Below are 12,500 nucleotides of genomic sequence, written 5' to 3'. Positions count from 1 at the left end.
ACACCGCCGGCCCGCCTTCCTTCGCTTTTCGAGCGGGCCCTTCCGGCACTTTTCGGACCTTTTCGGGCTTTTTCGGACCTTTCCGGGAATTTCCGACGCTTTCCGCGCCATCGGAACCCCTCGGGAACCGCTCGACCGACCGACGGGCGCGCGCCTTCGCAAACGCGCGCGCGCGCGCGCTCCCGTCGCTGCCGGGCAGACCCCAACGCCGTTCTCGCGGCCGGACCTGCAGCGACCCCTACAGGTCGCCAACCGGCAAAACAAACATGGCGACCGCGGCCGGGTAGACCTGGCGGCTGCTGTCCGCAGCACTTGTACAAGGCGCCCGCGGCCCCCCCCGCCCCCTACAGGTCGCCAACCGGCAAAACAAACATGGCGACCGCGGCCGGGTAGACCTGGCGGCTGCTGTCCGCAGCACTTGTACAAGGCGCCCGCGGCCCCCCCGAGCCGGGGAACACCTGCCGGCCGGGAACCAACCCCGCCGTCGTTTCCCTAGCAGGGCTCTGCTTTGTCTTGCTCAGCTTTCAGCCGCATTACTCTGCTCTCCTGTGCTGTGCTAGGCTTCCTTTGGAGACTGTCTCACTGATTTTGCTGCCGAGTCGATTGGTAAATTTATGAACGCATAAACCGTCAGACACAGAACTTGGCCTCCCCGCAGCCCAGCCACTGTCCCCTCAGAACTGGCACGTGTGGGCAGCAGGCCTGGCCAGCCGACATGGTCCATTCTGTGTCCCCAGCCATGCGGCGAGCTGCCAGGTGGGTCCCACTGCTCGTTGTGTGTCTGAGGTTCTTAAAGACAGTAAGTAACGACATGATTCCCACAACTGCGGTGGAAGAAATCCACAACAACAACAACAACAACAACAACAACAAAATAGATAGAGATATATAAAACCAGCTAAGGCAAGACATGGTTCTTGCCCACCGTCACGGTGCACCAGGAGATGTGAAGGAGGCTGGGGAGAGGGCGATCAGGGTACAGCCACTGTCCAAGTCTGGCTGCCACCTGCACACAACATGAGGGCCCTCCGGTCTCCCCCCCACAGACACTTGGAACCCAAAGGAGGGCTGGCCGCCAGCTCGCTACGTTCGCTTTGCTTCCCTTTGTTTTGCCTTGCTCCGCTTTGCTTTGCTCTTCCTGGCACAGTTTTGCTTTCCCATACCTCCTTTCCTCTGCTGTTCTTGCCCCAGCTTTGCTTTGCTTTGCCTCAGATTGTTTTGCTGTTTCTTTCCTGAAAATGCTTTGCTTTTCCTTGTGCTACATTCCCTTGCTCTGCTTTGACTTGCTTGGCTTTCCCTTCCCTGGCCGTGCTTTCCTTGGTTTAGCTTTGGGTTATAGACCTGGCACTGCTTTCCTTTTCCTACCCCTGCTGTGCTTTGCCTTGCCTCAAACTGCTTTGCTTTGTTTTGTTTGCTTTGTCTTCCCTGGTTATGCTTTGCTTTTCCTGGTGCTACTTTCCTTTGCTCAGCTTTGCCTTCCCTGGCCGTGCTTTGTTTTGCTTTATGGGGCCATGCTTTCCTTTTTTTACCTTTGCCTTGCTCTCTTTTGCCTCACCTGCTCCTGCTCTCCTTTCCATTTTCAGGCCATGCTTGCCTTTGTTTTGCTTTACTTTGTGTTCCTGGCACTGCTTTGCTGTTCCTTTTGCTACTTTCTTTTGTTCTGCTTTGCCTTGCCTGGCCATGCTTTGCTTTGCCTTGCTTTGTATTCCTGGCATTGCTTTGCTTTTCCTTCTCTGCTCTGCTTAGCTTCTCTTAACCCAGCTCTGATTTGCCTTACCTCCAACTTTTTCGCTTTGTTGTGTTTATTTTAATGGTGTTTTTTTTTTTTTTTTTGTTTGTTTGTTTGTTTGTTCATTTTTTCTTTTTTTTTTTTTTATTTATTTTCACTTCTTTCTCTTTCCTGGCACTGCTTTGCTTTACCTGGTGCTACTTTCCTTAGCTCTGTTTTGCCTTCCCTGGCCTTCCTTTCGTTTGCTTTATCAGGCCATGTTTTCCTTTGTTTAGCTTTGCTTTGCTCTGCTTTGCTTTGCCTTTCATCTTTTTTTCGTTTTTCTTTTTTTAAAATTAATTAATTAATTTATTAATTTATTTATTTATTTATTTATTTATTTATTTATTTATTTATTTCATGTTCCTTGCATGATTTGTTTTCATGTTGGACCTATCTGATGTGTTTTTACAGGCCGTGCTTTGCTTTTCCAGGCCCTGGTGGTCACTGCTTTTCCCTATGCCTAGCAGGGCTTTTCCTTGTCTTGCTCAGCTTTCATCCGCATTGCCTTCCTCTCCTGTGCTGTGCTAGGCTTCCTTTGGAGACTGTCTCGATGATTTTGCTGCTGAGTCGATTGGTAAATTTATGAACACATAAACCATCGGAAACAGAACTTGGCCTCCCTGCAGTCCAGCGACTGTCCACTCGGAACTGGCACGTGTGGGCAGCAGGCCTGGCCAGCCGACATGGTCCATTCTTTGTCCCCAGCCATGCGGCGAGCTGCCAGGTGGGCCCCACTGCTCGTTGTGTGTCTGAGGTTCTCAACGACAGTAAGTAACTACATGATTCCCACAACTACGGTGGAAGAAATCCACAACAACAACAACAACAACAACAACAACAACAAAACAGGTAGAGATATATAAAACGTCACGGTGGACTAGGAGATGTGAAGGAGGCTGGGGAGAGGGCGATCAGGGTACAGCCACTGTCCAAGTCTGGCTGCCACCTGTAAACAAAATGGAGGCCCTCCGGTCTCCCCCCCACAGCCACCTGGAATCCAAAGGAGGGCTGGCCGCCAGCTCGCTATGTTCGCTTTGCTTCTCTTTGTATTGCCTTGCTCCGCTTTGTTTTGCTCTTCCTGGCACAGTTTTGCTTTCCCATACCTCCTTTCCTCTGCTGTTCTTGCCCAGGCTTTGCCTCAGATTGCTTTGCTTTTTCTTTCCTGAAAATGCTTTGCTTTTCCTTGTGCTACATTCCTTTGCTCTGCTTTGACTTGCTCAGCTTTGCCTTCCCTGGCCGTGCTTTCCTTGGTTTAGCTTTGGGTTATAGACCTGGCACTGCTTTGCTTTTCCTACCCCTGCTGTGCTTTGCCTTGCCTCAAACTGCTTTGCTTTGCTTTGTTTGCTTTGTCTTCCCTGGTTATGCTTTGCTTTTCCTGGTGCTACTTTCCTTTGCTCAGCTTTGCCTTCCCTGGCCGTGCTTTGTTTTGCTTTATGGGGCCATGCTTTCCTTTTTTTACCTTTGCCTTGCTCTCTTTTGCCTCACCTGCTCCTGCTCTCCTTTCCATTTTCAGGCCATGCTTGCCTTTGTTTTGCTTTACTTTGTGTTCCTGGCACTGCTTTGCTGTTCCTTTTGCTACTTTCTTTTGTTCTGCTTTGCCTTGCCTGGCCATGCTTTGCTTTGCCTTGCTTTGTATTCCTGGCATTGCTTTGCTTTTCCTTCTCTGCTCTGCTTAGCTTCTCTTAACCCAGCTCTGATTTGCCTTACCTCCAACTTTTTCGCTTTGTTGTGGTTTTTATTGCTGTTTTTTTTTGTTTTGTTTGTTTGTTTGTTTTTGTTCGTTATTTATTTATTTATTTATTTATTTTCACTTCTTTCTCTTTCCTGGTTATGCTTTGCTTTTCCTGGTGCTACTTTCCTTTGCTCAGCTTTGCCCTCCCTGGCCTTGCATTTTTTTTTATTTTTATTTTTTTTTTTTATAGGGCCACGCTTTCCTTTGTTTAGCTTTGCTTTCCTCTACTTTGTTCTGCTTTGCTATGCCTTTCCTGGTCATGCTTTGCATTTTTTTTTTTTTTTTTTTATCTGATGTTCAATTCCATGCTTTCTGTTTTCCTTTTATATCTTTTTCTTGTGTTTTCTCTGGCCGTGCTTTGCTTTTCCAGGCGCTGGATGTCATTGCTTTTCCCTATGCCGCTAGGTCTTTTCCCTAGCAGGGCTTTGCTTTGTCTTGCTCAGCTTTCATCCGCATTGCTCTGCTCTCCTGTGCTGTGCTAGGCTTCCTTTGGGGACTGTCTCGCTGATTTTGCTGCCGAGTCGATTGGTAAATTTATGAACGCATAAACCGTCAGAAACAGAACTTGGCCTCCCCGCAGCCCAGCCACTGTCCCCTCAGAACTGGCACGTGTGGGCAGCAGGCCTGGCCAGCCGACATGGTCCATTCTTTGTCCCCAGCCATGCGGCAAGCTGCCAGGTGGGCCCCACTGCTCGTTGTGTGTCTGAGGTTCTCAACGACAGTAAGTAACTACATGATTCCCACAACTGCGGTGGAAGAAATCCACAACAACAACAACAACAACAAAATAGATAGAGATATATAAAACCAGCTAAGGCAAGACATGGTTCTTGCCCACCGTCACGGTGCACCAGGAGATGTGAAGGAGGCTGGGGAGAGGGCGATCAGGGTACAGCCACTGTCCAAGTCTGGCTGCCACCTGCACACAACATGAGGGCCCTCCGGTCTCCCCCCCACAGACACTTGGAACCCAAAGGAGGGCTGGCCGCCAGCTCGCTACGTTCGCTTTGCTTCTCTTTGTTTTGCCTTGCTCCGCTTTGCCTTGCTATGTTTTGCCTTTTCTGGCCATGTTTTGCTTTTTTTTTTTTTTTTTTAAATTGTTCATTGCATTCTTTTGTTTTCCTTTTGGACCTTTTTAACGTGTTTTTAGAGGCCGTGCATTTCTTTTCCAGGCGCTGGATGTCATTGCTTTTCCCTATGCCGCTAGGTCTTTTCCCTAGCAGGGCTTTGCTTTGTCTTGCTCAGCTTTCATCCGCATTGCTCTGCTCTCCTGTGCTGTGCTAGGCTTCCTTTAGAGACTGTCTCACTGATTTTGCTGCCGAGTCGATTGGTAAATTTATGAACGCATAAACCATCAGACACAGAACTTGGCCTCCCCGCAGTCCAGCGACTGTCCCCTTGGAACTGGAGGCTGGGTGCAGCAGGCCTGGCCAGCCGACATGGTCCATTCTGTGTCCCCAGCCATGCGGCGAGCCGTCAGGGGACCCCTAACTGCTACTCGTGTGGTGATAGTGTTCAGTGAGAATTTCAACGAGAATAAGTAACTACGTGATTCCCACAACTACGGTGGTAGAAATCCACAACAAACAACAAAAAAATGTATATAGATATAAAACCAGCTAAAGCAAGACATGGCTCTTGCCGGGTGTCACAGTGGACTAGGAGCTGTGAAGAAGGCTGAGGAGCGGGCGATCAGGGTACAGCCACTGTCCAAGTCTGGCTGCCACCTGTACACAACATGGAGCCCTCCGGTCTCCCCCCCACAGACACTTGGAACCCAAAGGAGGGCTGGCCGCCAGCTCGCTACGTTCGCTTTGCTTCTCTTTGTTTTGTCCTTGCTCCGCTTTGCTTTGCTCTTCCTGGCACAGTTTTGCTTTCCCATCCCTCCTTTCCTCTGCTGTTCTTGCCGTGGCTTTGCTTGGATTTGCGTCAGACTGCTTTGCTTTTTCTTCCCTCGTTATGGTTTGTTTTTCATTGTGCTACTTTCCTTAGCTCTGCTTTGCCTTCCCCGACCTTGCTTTGTTTTGCTTTATGGGGCCATGCTTGCCTTTGTTTAGCTTCTCTCTGCTCTGCTTTGCCTTGCTATGTTTTGCCTTTTCTGGACATGCTTTGCATCTATTTTTTTTTTAATTATTATTATTATTTTTTTTTTTCTTTAAATGTTCATTGCATTCTTTTGGTTTCATTTTGGACCTATCTGATGTGTTTTTACAGGCCGTGCTTTGCTTTTCCAGACCTTGGTTGTTACTGCTTTTCCTTATGCCGCTAGGTCTTTTTCTTAGCAGGGTTTTACTCTGCCTTGCTCAGCTTTTATCCGCATTGCTCTGCTGTCCTGTGCTGTGCTAGGATTCTTTTGGAGACAGTCCCACTGGTTTTACTGGGCTAGCCGCCAGCTCGCTACGTTTGCTTTGCTTCTCTTTGTTTTGCCTTGCTCCGCTTTGCTTTGCTCTTCCTGGCACAGTTTTGCTTTCCCATCCCTCCTTTCCTCTGCTGTTCTTGCCCCTGCTTTGCCTCAGAGTGTTTTGCTCTTTCTCTCCTGGAAATACTTTGCATTTCCTTGTGCTACTTTCCTTTGCTCTGCTTTGACTTGCTCAGCTTTCCCTTCCCTGGCCATGCTTCCGGTTGCTTTATCAGGCCATGCTTTCCTTGGTTTAGCTTTGGTTTATAGACCTGGCACTGCTCTGCCTTTCCTACCCATGCTGTGCTTTGCCTTGCCTCAAACTGCTTTGCTTTCATTTGTTTGCTTTGTCTTTCCTGCTTGCGGTTTGCTTTACCTGGTGCTACTTTCCTTAGCTCTGCTTTGCCTTCCCTGGCCTTGCTTTCGTTTGCTTTATCAGGCCATGTTTTCCTTTGTTTAGCTTTGCTTTGCTCTGCTTTGCTTTGCCTTTCATCTTTTATTCGTTTTCCTTTTTTTTTCATTTATTTATTTATTTATTTATTTATTTATTTCATGTTCCTTGCATGATTTGTTTTCATGTTGGACCTATCTGATGTGTTTTTACAGGCCGTGCTTTGCTTTTCCAGGCCCTGGTGGTCACTGCTTTTCCCTATGCCTAGCAGGGCTTTTCCTTGTCTTGCTCAGCTTTCATCCGCATTGCCTTCCTCTCCTGTGCTGTGCTAGGCTTCCTTTGGAGACTGTCTCACTGATTTTGCTGCCGAGTCGATTGGTAAATTTATGAACGCATAAACCGTCAGAAACAGAACTTGGCCTCCCCGCAGTCCAGCGACTGTCCACTCGGAACTGGCGCGTGTGGGCAGCAGGCCTGGCCAGCCGACATGGTCCATTCTTTGTCCCCAGCCATGCGGCGAGCCGCCAGGTGGGCCCCACTGCTCGTTGTGTGTCTGAGGTTCTCAACGACAGTAAGTAACTACATGATTCCCACAACTACGGTGGAAGAAATCCACAACAACAACAACAACAACAAAATAGATAGAGATATATAAAACTAGCTAAGGCAAGACATGGTTCTTGCCCACCGTCACGGTGGACCAGGAGATGTGAAGGAGGCTGGGGAGAGGGCGATCAGGGTACAGCCACTGTCCAAGTCTGGCTGCCACCTGTACACAAAATGGAGCCCTCCGGTCTCCCCCCCACAGACACTTGGAACCCAAAGGAGTGCTGGCCGCCAGCTCGCTACGTTCGCTTTGCTTCTCTTTGTTCTGCCTTGCTTTGCTTTGCTTTGCTCTTCCTGGCACCGTTTTGCTTTTCCATACCTCCTTTTCTCTGCTGTTCTTACCTCAGATTGCTTTGCTTTTTCTCTCCTGGAAATGCTGTGTTTTTCCTTGTGCTACTTTGCTTTGCTTTGCTTTGCTTTGCTTTGCTTTGCTTTGCTTTGCTTTGCTTTGCTTTGCTTTGCTTTTTCTTTCCTGGGCCTGCTACGTTTTTACTTGTGCGGTCATGCTTTATTTTTTATTTCTTTGCTTCGTGTTCCTGTCAGTGCTTTGCTTTACCTTCTCTGCTCTTCTGTACCTTTCTTAGCCTTGCTGTGCTTTGCTTTGACTCAAACTGCTTTCTTTCCTTGGCTTTCCCTTTCCTGGCACCGCTTTGTTTTTCCCCGTGCTCCTTTCCTTAGCTTTGCCGTCTTTATGAATGCATAAACAAGTTCATGAAACTTGTTTATGAACACATAGAAAAGTTAGCCGGCCTGCAGCCCGACAGCTGTCCCCTCGGAGCTGGCGGGCAGGGACAGGGATCTGGCTACCGGGCCAGGTCTATTTTGTTGCCCACCGTTGTCCGGAGAGCCACCAGGTGGGCTCTGTTGCTATTCGTCTGGGGAGGGGTGTGGGTTGAGAACAACAATAAATAACTACTCGATTCCTAAAACTAAAGGGGGAAACAGATGGAGAAAATACTATTATTATTACTACTACTACTACTATTTTTATTACGTTTTAATGATACTTATTTCTATTACTATTTAATACTTTTATTTCTAATAGCTTTTTAGTAGTATATAATAATAATAATAATAATGACAATAACAATTTATATAATGATAAGCAGCTAAAGCAAACCAGCCAGGCAGCCAGCCAAACTGAGTGGCACAGGTGGGGAGCCGTTCACGGCCGAGCAGGAGCCTCTGATGTCAGAGCGAGAGGCGGCCCGAGGCAACCGGGGGCCGCTGCCACACCCTGGCCTTCTCAAACGCCCAGCTCCCCATAACCCAGCGATTTCGACTGACGCTAAGTTAACTACGCATTTTGTTTTGGCAGCACCGTTTTGCTTTGCTTTGCTTTCCCTGGCCCTGCGTTGCTTTGCTTTGCTTTGCTTTGCTTTGTATTCGTGGCACTGCTTCGCTTTTCCTGGCCCTCTTTTACTTTGGTTTTTCTGTTCCTCACCATGCTTTGCTTTTTCTGGCCTCGCTTTGTTTCGTTTTGCTTGACTTTGTATTCGTGACACCGCTTTTCTTTCCCTGGACCTCCTTTGCTTTGGTTTCTCTCGCCCTTCTTTGTTTTGCTTTTGCTGGCCCTGCCTTGCTTTGTTTTGCTTTATGTTGTATTCAAGACACCGCTTTTCTTTTCCTGGACCTCTTTTGCTTTGGTTTTTCTCGCCTTTCTTTGTTTTGCTTTTGCTGGCCCTGCCTTGCTTTGTTTTGCTTTACGTTGTATTCAGGACACCGCTTTTCTTTCCCCCACCCCCCAGGAAATCCTTAGCTTAGTTGTTTTTGGGTGTTTTTTGTTTTTTGTTTTTTTTTGTTTTTTTGTTTGTTTGTTTGTTTGTTTGTTTGTTTGTTTGTTTTTTTCCTCGCCCTTCTTTGTTTTGCTTTTGCTGGCCCTACCTCGCTTTGTTTTGCTTTAGTTTGTATTCGTGACACCACTTTTCTTTTCCTGGACCTCTTCTGCTTTGGTTTTTCTTGCCCTGCTTCGTTTTGCTTTTCCCGGCCCTTCTTGGCTTTGCTTTTCCTTTTGCCTTTTTCTTTTCCCTGGCAGGGCTATGCTTTGTCTCGCTCCGCTTTCCGTTGCATTGCTCAGCTCTGCTTTGCCGTGCTAGGTAGGCTTCTTTTGCAGACCGTCGCACCGATTTGGGCGATGAGTCGATCAGTGTATTGATGAAGGCATAAACCCTCAGGCGCACACCGTGGCCTCCCCGCAGCCCGACGACTGTCCCCTGGGAGCTGGAGGGTGGGGACAGGAAGCCTGGCCACCCACCCAGCATGGTCTATTCCTCATCCCCCGCTGTTCGGCGAGCCGCCAGGTGGGTCCCGCTGCTGCTGTTCGTCTGGGGATGGGGTTGGGTGAGGTTTTTTAGGACGATAAGTGACATTACACGATTCCCAATGATTTGGGTTCGTTTTGCTTTGCTTTACTTTTCCTTGCTTTACTTTTCGTTGCTCTTCCCCGCTTTGCTTTTCCTGCACCTGCTTCGACATGCTTTCCTTAGAACTGCCTATTTTCGGGGGGTTTTGGTTTGTATTCCCGGCACCGAATCCTTTTCTTTGCTCTGCTTTGCTGTTCCTACTCTGCTTTGCTTTTTTGCTCTGTTGATGTGTTTACACACTCGGGAACGCTGGGTCACCTAATTCGGCCTCCCCACAGCCCGCCAACCGTCCCTTCGCAGCTGGCAGGTGGGGGTGTGGGGGTCGGCCACCCAGCCAAGTCTATTCCAGTACCCCTGCTGACTGGGGAGCCGCCACCTGAGCTCAACTGCCATTTGCCTGAGGAGGCGGGGGGGGGGGGGGGGGGGGGGGAGGAGGGGGAGCTGAGGAGTGGAGGGGTGGGGGAGGTTTTGAAAGACTGTAAGGAATGACAGGATTCCTAAAGCTACAGCAGAAAACAGGCAACGGAACAAACTAATAACAAACATAAAGATAACAGCATTTATTTTCCAAAGCAGCTAAAGCAAAGCGGCCAGGCAGTCAGCCGCACTGAGCGGCACAGGTGGCGAGCCTCTCGCGGCCGAGCAACCTCTGACGTCAGAGCGAGCGGCGGCCCGAAGCAGCCGGGGTCCGCTCTCTCCCCCCGCCCCCTCCCTCCTCGTGGAGCCACCAGGTCTACTTCTCCCTCCTCCTCCCCGCTCTCCCCCCCCCCCCCCCCCGCCCCCTCCCGCCTCGTGGAGCCATCAGGTCTACCCGGCCGTCACGGCCATCGGTCTAGCCATCACGACCACTGCTAGAGGGCGGCCAGTAATGAGAGTAAGAAGTCTGGAAGGCAAGCTTCATTTACTTTGGCATGAAATGATGGCCCCGTGCTATCATTGTCAGGTGGACACAACAAAAGCCCCTTCTCTCTGCCCACCCCCTAACCTCGCACCCTTGCCCACCAGGACTTTCCGTGCATGACCAGCAAAGTGCCTGGACCCTGGCAGCCTCTCTCCCCCCGCCCCCTCCCTCCTCGTGGAGCCACCAGGTCTACTTCTCCCTCCTCCTCCCCGCTGTCCTCCCCGCCCCCTCCCTCCTCGTGGAGCCACCAGGTCTACTTCTCCCTCCTCCCCGCTCTCTCCCCCCGCCCCCTCCCTCCTCGTGGAGCCACCAGGTCTACTTCTCCCTCCTCCTCCCCGCTGTCCTCCCCGCCCCCTCCCTCCTCGTGGAGCCACCAGGTCTACTTCTCCCTCCTCCCCGCTCTCTCCCCCCGCCCCCTCCCTCCTCGTGGAGCCACCAGGTCTACTTCTCCCTCCTCCTCCCCGCTGTCTCCCCCCCCGCCCCCTCCCTCCTCGTGGAGCCACCAGGTCTACTTCTCCCTCCTCCCCGCTCTCTCCCCCCGCCCCCTCCCTCCTCGTGGAGCCACCAGGTCTACTTCTCCCTCCTCCTCCCCGCTGTCTCCCCCCCCGCCCCCTCCCTCCTCGTGGAGCCACCAGGTCTACTTCTCCCTCCTCCTCCTCCCCGCTCCCCCCGCCCCCTCCCTCCTCGTGGAGCCACCAGGTCTACTTCTCCCTCCTCCTCCCCGCTCTCCCCCCCCCCCCCCCCCCGCCCCCTCCCGCCTCGTGGAGCCATCAGGTCTACCCCGCCGTCACGGCCATCGGTCTAGCCATCACGGCCACTGCTAGAGGGCGGCCAGTAATGAGAGTAAGAAGTCTGGAAGGCAAGCTTCATTTACTTTGGCATGAAATGATGGCCCCCTGCTATCATTGTCAGGTGGACACAACAAAAGCCCCTTCTCTCTGCCCACCCCCTAACCTCGCACCTTTGAGTGTCCCCTTGCCCACCAGGACTTTCCGTGCATGACCAGCAAAGTGCCTGGACCCTGGCAGCCTCTCTCCCCCCGCCCCCTCCCTCCTCGTGGAGCCACCAGGTCTACTTCTCCCTCCTCCCCGCTCTGTCCTCCCCGCCCCCTCCCTCCTCGTGGAGCCACCAGGTCTACTTCTCCCTCCTCCTCCTCCCCGCTCCCCCCTTCCCCCTCCCTCCTCGTGGAGCCACCAGGTCTACTTCTCCCTCCTCCCCGCTCTCTCCCCCCGCCCCCTCCCTCCTCGTGGAGCCACCAGGTCTACTTCTCCCTCCTCCTCCTCCCCGCTCCCCCCGCCCCCTCCCTCCTCGTGGAGCCACCAGGTCTACTTCTCCCTCCTCCTCCCCGCTCTATCCTCCCCGCCCCCTCCCTCCTCGTGGAGCCACCAGGTCTACTTCTCCCTCCTCCCCGCTCTCTCCCCCCGCCCCCTCCCTCCTCGTGGAGCCACCAGGTCTACTTCTCCCTCCTCCTCCCCGCTCCCCCCGCCCCCTCCCTCCTCGTGGAGCCACCAGGTCTACTTCTCCCTCCTCCTCCCCGCTGTCTCCCCCCCCGCCCCCTCCCTCCTCGTGGAGCCACCAGGTCTACTTCTCCCTCCTCCCCGCTCTCTCCCCCCGCCCCCTCCCTCCTCGTGGAGCCACCAGGTCTACTTCTCCCTCCTCCCCGCTCTCTCCCCCCGCCCCCTCCCTCCTCGTGGAGCCACCAGGTCTACTTCTCCCTCCTCCTCCCCGCTGTCTCCCCCCCCGCCCCCTCCCTCCTCGTGGAGCCACCAGGTCTACTTCTCCCTCCTCCCCGCTCTCTCCCCCCGCCCCCTCCCTCCTCGTGGAGCCACCAGGTCTACTTCTCCCTCCTCCTCCCCGCTGTCTCCCCCCCCGCCCCCTCCCTCCTCGTGGAGCCACCAGGTCTACTTCTCCCTCCTCCTCCTCCCCGCTCCCCCCGCCCCCTCCCTCCTCGTGGAGCCACCAGGTCTACTTCTCCCTCCTCCTCCCCGCTCTCCCCCCCCCCCCCCCCCGCCCCCTCCCGCCTCGTGGAGCCATCAGGTCTACCCCGCCGTCACGGCCATCGGTCTAGCCATCACGGCCACTGCTAGAGGGCGGCCAGTAATGAGAGTAAGAAGTCTGGAAGGCAAGCTTCATTTACTTTGGCATGAAATGATGGCCCCCTGCTATCATTGTCAGGTGGACACAACAAAAGCCCCTTCTCTCTGCCCACCCCCTAACCTCGCACCTTTGAGTGTCCCCTTGCCCACCAGGACTTTCCGTGCATGACCAGCAAAGTGCCTGGACCCTGGCAGCCTCTCTCCCCCCGCCCCCTCCCTCCTCGTGGAGCCACCAGGTCTAC

Source organism: Anas acuta, chromosome W (genome assembly GCF_963932015.1).
Source record: "Anas acuta chromosome W, bAnaAcu1.1, whole genome shotgun sequence".
In the NCBI taxonomy this organism is placed as follows: domain Eukaryota; kingdom Metazoa; phylum Chordata; class Aves; order Anseriformes; family Anatidae; genus Anas; species Anas acuta.
Note: the sequence above shows the minus strand (reverse complement) of the source record.